Source organism: Podarcis raffonei, chromosome 13, assembly GCF_027172205.1.
Source record: "Podarcis raffonei isolate rPodRaf1 chromosome 13, rPodRaf1.pri, whole genome shotgun sequence".
NCBI classification, from domain to species: Eukaryota; Metazoa; Chordata; class Lepidosauria; order Squamata; family Lacertidae; genus Podarcis; species Podarcis raffonei.
In genome coordinates, this window is record NC_070614.1 from 36273010 (window position 1) to 36281089 (window position 8080).

Here is an 8080-nt window from a genome sequence, read left to right on the forward strand (position 1 = left end):
CAGGCCAGGACAGAACTGAACTGAAGGGTTCAGCCAGCCTGCTTATATAGAGCTCCACTAGAATGCAATAGTAACCACACAGAACACAGACCACTGTGCACAATCTCTGCTAAACGCCGGGACAACACTGATTCGAAGTGGAAGCATACCAGACGTTGAATTCCACAGTCTCAGCACAGCACCAGTCTGATGGATGTGGCAGGTCACAATCCCAAGACGGTCTTTTCAACAGGAGGGCTGGTTGGTGCGCTGACGGGTTTTTCTAACTCCCATTGTTGTGGATGAACCATTTCTTGGTGAGGTTTGGTTAGTCGGCAGCCCCTGGGAATTATGAGACCCGGCCCATTAGGTTGGCCTGCCCCCAGAGGCTTATGGAACCCACTGGATTCCTGAATGCTCTGGGAAATTTTCTGACTGACATGGCGGGCGCTCCTGTTGATGTAAAGCAGGCAAGACCATTATCAGAGTGCTGCCTCCATGGACGGAGACAGTATGCTTCTGAATGCCAGTTGCTGGAAACCGCAAGACAGTCATGTCTTGCCTGAGAGTTTCCCACAGGAATCTGGGTGGCCATTGTGAGAACAGGGTGCATTTATAAAGCTGAATCAATTTTGCAAATTTGCACAGAGCAACTTGCAAACTGGGAAACTGGGAAAAGTCACACCTGCCTGAATTTTGCCATGCAGTTGTCCAACCAAAGAATGCTTGCGAAAACACGTATATTAAGTGTGTATAACAATGAAGAAGTCTGTGGAAAATAACATATAAAAGGTTATTATGTTAGGGGAAATAATTGCTTGCAAAAATTGCTGCAAAATGTGGAAAACTGAATTTAAGATTGGAAAAAATGTGAACTTGGGGACTGAAATTGGCAGAGCCTTCCATCCGTGCTTCCAATGGAAAGAACAAAGGAGTAGCAGGTTTAATATTTAATCTGAATCATAGCATTCTCCTACTTATTCTCCTAAATAAACCACAATTGGGAACCCAAGCCTGGTGTCTGCGGTTTGTTTCTTGATTGTGGTTGGTTTAACAGCTTGTGCACACCTTAATTTCCGTAACCACAGTTAATTGCTCACATTAGGTCCAAGCCCTGCCAGTGTAACATCCTGTCCAACATGCGTCTTCCAGGACTAAAATAGGGACTTACCAGCCAGGTAAGAAATTCTATATATGAGTAAGCAAACTGGAGCTTGTTTTCTCCTGCTCTGGAAGGTTGGACTCGAAGCAACGGCTTCAAGTCGCAAGAAAGGAGATTCCGACTAAACATTCAGAAAAAACTTTCTGAAAGTAAGAGCTGTTTGACAGTGGAAGAGGCAGCATTTGAAACTCCCATTGTTCTAGGCACATTTTGCGACAGGGAATTCCATTAGAGCGAGCAGTTCCTGAGCTCTGGGTGCAGTAGTGAGCCTAAGATTTCAGATTAAAACTGCCACTGCTAGAAGAAAAGGACCTTTTTCTGCCTCCCCACTTCCAGCCACTCTCTGAAGACTGAAGAAGGGGCCCTCATAAGAATATTAGTGGGGCAGGCAAGAGAAGTATGGCTCTGTTTTTTGCAGCCTTCAGATGAGGACTAGACCATGTGAAAAATGAACATAAGATTTGAGTTGCAGTTCATTCATTTTCACCTTTGCATTCCTGCTATACATAAAAAAGCACATAGACACTCCATAGCCTAGGTTTAAGGTGCCATTTAGCTCCTAGCTTTCATATCTCAATTTCTAACACTGGGAACAGGCTCCCGCAAGAGGTGGTGGACTCTCCTTCCTTGGAGGTGTTTAAGCAGAGGTTGGATGGGTGTCTGCCAATGGATGCTGTAACTGAGATTCCTACATTGCAGCGGGTTGGACGAGATGACCCTTGAATCCCTTCCAACTCTAAGATCCCATGATTCCCTAGCTTAGTCCCAGAGGTAAAGCTGGGCAAACCCCAAACCCATTTAGGTTGCATACACACCATACATTTAAGGTACATTCAAATCACATTCTTTCCGTCAAAGAATTCTGGGCATTGTGGTTTACTGCTCACAGAACTATGATACCCAGCACCTGTAAAAAACTACGGTTCCCATGATTCTTATTTTTTGGGGGGATGCTTTAAATGTATGGTATGTACACTGCCATGGTGACTAGCTGACGTGCCATGTTATAGGATGGTGTAAAGAGTCTCTGAAGAACCTCAGGGTGTGTCACAGACCCAAAGGCTCTTTTTCTGTGGTTCACCACTATAAGCCGTCATAAATGCACAATATGGGGGAAGTAGAAAGAGAGATGTTCCCCTCCCTCTCCCATATGATTATCTTATTATTATGCTGTCTGCTATTATGCTTTTTTATTACTGATGCGCTGTAAAATGTGTTCTTAATAATGATAATGATAATGATAATGATGATGATGATAATAATAATAATAATAATAATAATAATAATAATAATAATAATGCTAGAATGTGGATGTTGTGGTCTGTGAGTACAAGTGGCCCTCAGCCTAAAGATACACTGCTTTACCCTGGCTTTTGACAACTGAGATGAATATTTTTAAGGCCCACCTTACTTCTGTAATTGTAAATCGTTTTAAACTGTTTTTCTTTATTTAACTATTTTTTTTTAAAAAATGTAACCCTCTCTGGGACTTTTGAATTAAGGGCAGGTTGTTGTTGTTGTTATTGTTAAATAAGCTGCCTACTTTATTTGCACCATTTGTTTTAATAAGACTTCACTTTCTTTCACTCTGAGTTTTTTTTGTATGTGTAGCACATGCATGTTATCCTCATCATAGACTGAGTAAAAGAGACAAAGAAGATCAACACCCAAACAGAATCACAGGTGTCTTTGGAAGTAAAACAGAGACAGGGCTCCTGGATTGCATTGTAAATTTGGAACAGGGACTTATTAGTCGGTTAGAAGACTAGAGCACAGGGTTTTCTAGATTGTCCCACTAGCAAGGGATGAGAAGACTCATACAGCCAACAGAGGAGCAGACAAATAATTCATTTATTATAGTCCAGATGTTAATCATTTGCTTTTGCTAACCTTTTGCTAACCTAGATTCCAGTTGAGGAAGCATAGCAGAGGCAGCTGTAATCATCAGCAGATTTGAAAGGTTATTGTTGTTGTTTTTATTATTATTAGGCCCACAGAGAGAGATATGGGGAGGCACATAGAACAATACATTACATTACAATGCTATACAATCCTGCATTGTTTCAGACCCCACCCACTTGGGGCTCTGACTCCACCCACAGCTGGCTCTAACTCCACCCACCATTTTCCACAGCCCCTGGTTGACTTTCCTATGGCCTTTAATGGAAAAATAAACGAAGCTTCCTCACCCCTTCCTTAGGAAAGAGCTTTTCTGTACGCTGCCATCGGTTCCTTTTTAAACAGAAGATGCCAGAAGTGAACTTGAGACTTTCTGCATACAAAGCTTTTATCAGTGATCTCTGGCCCTTCTTGGAAAGCTGTAATAGCACTTTGACAGTACACAATGGCAGGATTTTAAGCTGTTTACCTTGCCACAAATTAGGTGTGTGCGTGTGCAGGGGGAATGACTGGAATACAATGGGCGGGAAATGACATCATGTGAATTCCCCATTAAAAAAATTGGGTGAACCAAGGGTGGCAACTCCAAAACCAAATTAAGAAGGATACCAAAAAGCCACAAATGATTCGGGGTGCAGGGCAGGAAAAGAGGGTGAAAGCTAAATAAGGATTTGGAACGGAGAAGAGTGCCTTTCAGTTAAGTCATGCCTGTGCAAGGGGAATGGGTGTCTACCTGACAGGGCCACCAGAGGCAAAAAAGAAAAGGGACAAGGTACAGCTACTGAAATTCCTTCTTTAACACAACTATTAATGATACAGGAGCACTGCCTGATCTCTTCCTTATCTGGCCACCTGGTAAACCTCTCTCCAAACTCGGCCAAACAGAATAACAGATGAAATTTAGCCTGCAAGTTGCTGCAAAATCTTGGCACAATGGGACGAGATTCCATGTGCATTCTGACAGGGTCTATATTAGCTACTACTATCCGGGAAAGAGGCGTAAGACTGAAGAGACCTGCTGGGTCGAACCAAAGGCCCATCCATCCCAGACTATTGTTGCTCACAGCAAAGACCCAGGTGTCTCCAAGGCTGCTTCTGCACTAGGGGTTGGGAGTCAATGCTAGTCCTACTGAGATTAGAGCCACTGAAGTCCATGGCCTGGATGAACTCGGGTTTGTTGATTTCAACGGGTATTCAACTCCTGAGAAACTATTCAGAATGTATAAAGACGTTTCAAATGTTTGCTGGAAAATGACAAGAACATGAAGAGACATTTTATCATGCCTGGGGGGCATGTAAAAAAAAGCTAAAATATACTGGATACGAATACACAGAATCATAAAATCATAGAACTGTGGAGTTGGAAGGGACCCTGGGGGTCATCTAGTCCAGCCCCCTGCAATGCAATGCAATGCTAATAATAGGCTTCAAACCCACAATTCTGAGATTCAGAATCTCATGCTCTCTGTGGATACAACAGATTTTAAAGGTTACTGTTCAGTTGAAGCCAGAACTCTTGCTTTCGGGCTAGGGGACACGCAATTAGAAAGGGGTTATGGAAGAGGACTGCAATACAGTGGTAAGGTAAAGGTAAAGGGACCCCTGACCATTAGGTCCAGTCGTGGCTGACTCTGGGGTTGCGGAGCTCATCTCGCTTTATTGGCCGAGGGAGCCAGCGTACAGCTTCTGGGTCATGTGGCCAGCATGACTAAGCCGCTTCTGGCGAACCAGAGCAGCGCACGGAAACGCCGTTTACCTTCCCGCTGGAGCGGTGCCTATTTATCTACTTGCACTTTGACGTGCTTTCGAACTGTGGTACCTTGGGTTAAATATGCTTCAGGTTACAGACGCTTCAGGTTACAGACTCCGCTAACCCATAAATAGTACCTCGGGTTAAGAACTTTGCTTCAGGATGAGAACAGAAATTGTGCAGCGGCAGCGGTAGGCCCCATTAGCTAAAGTGGTACCTCAGGTTAAGAACAGTTTCAGGTTAAGAATGGACCTCCAGAACGAATTAAGTACTTAACCCGAGGTACCACTTTATATGCTTACAGCCGTGAGATTGCTATAGGCCATGTATGTCCAATGCGACGACCATGGTCGACTCGAGGATCAAGCACCCTGCTCAGCCGCAGGCTTTGCCCAACGCCCAGTCATAGCTGTCAACTTTCAGATTTGAAAGTAAGGGATCAGCAGCCTCGAAAATAAGGGATCAGCAGCCTCACCTGTCCCAGGGACAGTCTACGGGATATCTAACAATCCGGGATAGCAGCGGGAAGCAGCGGGAAACGGCGCTGGAATAAGGGAATTTCCTGCAAAAAAAGGGAAGGTTGACAGCTATGGACCCAGTCAGCTGGCCAGCTGGGAAAGGGAGGAGAGAGAGAGAGAGAGAGAGAGAGAGAGAGAGAGAGAGAGAGAGAGACCATGATGTTTCTCCTCCCTCTCCCGCTGGTTGCCATGGAAAGAAAACCTTCTCCCTCCTAGTTCTGCATGGATGCTGAACTTCTCCCACCTTTCCAGCTGCAGAACAGCTGCATTAATTCAAAAGTAAGCCACTGCCCCCCCTCGGAGCTTTCCCATCCAGTAAAGGGGGAATTGGACATTTCTGGGCGTGATGGCTTCCCGTGTGCACCAATGGCCCTGGGAGGGGGCTGGTGTGTGGGGGGTAATAATTTATTATTATTTTTATCATAATCATAATTTATTATTTATTATTTATACCCCGCCCATCTGGCTGGGTTTCCCCAGCTACATATAATATGTTTAAGTTGAAGAATGACAATGGGAGAGTGTGGTAGATCACTGCCAGTTTTGTTTTGTTTTTTTGTATTTTTTTTGTTGTGGGGTCCATCTGTTGCAGTTTACTGTCGTAGCAAATACAGTGGGACCTCAGGTTAAGTACTTAATTCGTTCCAGAGGTCCGTACTTAACCTGAAACTGTTCTTAACCTGAAGCATCACTTTAGCTAATGGGGCCTCCTGCTGCTGCCGCGCCACCGGAGCACGATTTCTGTTCTCATTCTGAAGCAAAGTGCTTAACCTGAAGCACTATTTCTGGGTTAACAGAGTCTGTAACCTGAAGCGTATATAACCTGAAGCATATGTAACCCGAGGTACCACTGTACAGGACTTAGATCAATAAGGCACCTGATTAGAAGTGCACAAAATTCCATCACAAAGATTGTAATTTATCCGCATAACGTAAACAGAAATTAAGAGAATTATATATACAAAACTTAATACATTACCATTTTTAGTATAACAAGAAATCTTACAGTGCAATTCTATGCATGCTTACCCAGAACTAAGTCCCACTTAAGGATACATTCTGCCCCAGTTCTTTTACCAACAACCAAAACCCAACAGTGAAACCCCCCAGGCAGCTGATTGAGTATACATAATCAATAATAACATATTCAAATCAACCATATATACAATTCTATATACATTAACACACCTCGCTCCACAAGGTTTATTTAACTTTTAACATTTTAATTGCCCCAAGTTGTTCAAATCTACCCAAATAATTCAATATCTTCTCAAACCAATGCTCCTCTTTCTCACTGACCTTAAACCCTTTCCTCCTGTGTATCTTCAGTTAAATATTCTAAAATTATAATATTATTCAATTTTTTCCTCCATTGGTTCACCCTTAGCTCTTCTGCATTTTTCCAATTACTTGCTATATCCTGTCTGGCCAGTTTTTTAAATATTGGATGGTGGATGGCAACCTGTTGGATGTTGGACGTGCCTGCTATATGCACAAAGATGGAAAGACACAGCCCTGCCCGCTATAGAAGAATGGTGATAAAGCTATTGGACTTGGCTGAGATGGCAAAGTTAACATGTTTAATTAGAGAAAAATCATTACTGACATTTGTTAAGGAAAGGAAATTTCTTAAGGACTTTTTGCTTGAAAGAGAAAATGAACTTGTAGTAACTGGATTTGAAGATTGAAAAAAATACTGTAGCTACAAGGAGAGAGAACCAGAAATCCTTTTGTTGTTTTCTTCTTTATCCTTCTTTAGTTTTCCCCCCTTTATTTTCCTTTTCTCTTGCTTTCTCATACTTTAGGTTTCTCCTTTCCTTGTCTTTTCTTCCTTCTGATTTTGCTCTCTAAGTAGCTGTTTTATCTCAGTATAACATAAAAAAATACTTTCTAATGGGTATGTATTTTTTGTATATCATTGAATAAGTATCAATCAATCAATCAATCAATCAAAACCATAAATGTGATTGAGAATTTCTTTCAGAGACATTGCTGCCTCTCGAGATTTTCCATCCTTAGGATCATAACATCTCCATACACAACTCCTACAACTCACACTGACAAACAGCCTTGCACTGATCTAATGCTAATATAGCTAGCTGGTTTTGGGTGGTGGTTATTGCTGGGTTTGGAGTTTATTATGCTGACAGGGCTATGGTCTTACAGGATCAGCAATATCAGCAGGGCTCTTCTGCTTTTAAGTTCCAGTCCCTTCCTCCATTATTCTAACAGTTTCCCCACTCTCACTTCATTGCTGCACAGAGAGTAAGCAATCGATGCTTATAAAACCCATTTCTTCAGCTGCCAAGTAGAGGGGAGGAATTTGGTCCATGTGTTGCATCTAGTTGCAAAAGATCTTGGTGTTTTGCAAAGCTCTCCAAGGCTCAGTGCAAGAGGGTTAAACAACTGTCTTCTTCTCACATCTTCCCCAACCCCATTAACAGGCTGGTCGTCCACCCCATGAGCTAATGCAATATGCATTTTCTAAACTCCTTCCCTTTATGTTATTTGCTTGTTTAGAAGAATTTATAAACTGTGTATTTTTAAAAAATCCATTAAGTGGTGAACACAAAACCAAATAAATGAGTTAATATGAAGTATGGATACAAAGTGTCTCCCGGCAGGAATAAACGAATCCATTTTAGTTTCTTGTTTTTCCAGTCTTAAGTTCAGTCCCCCACGTTTCCGCAATAGTTTTGCTTTTTTAAAAACAGTGACAATTCATCAGCATTCTAGTGCGAATGTCTCCAAATGTGCAAACGTTTATGTGCA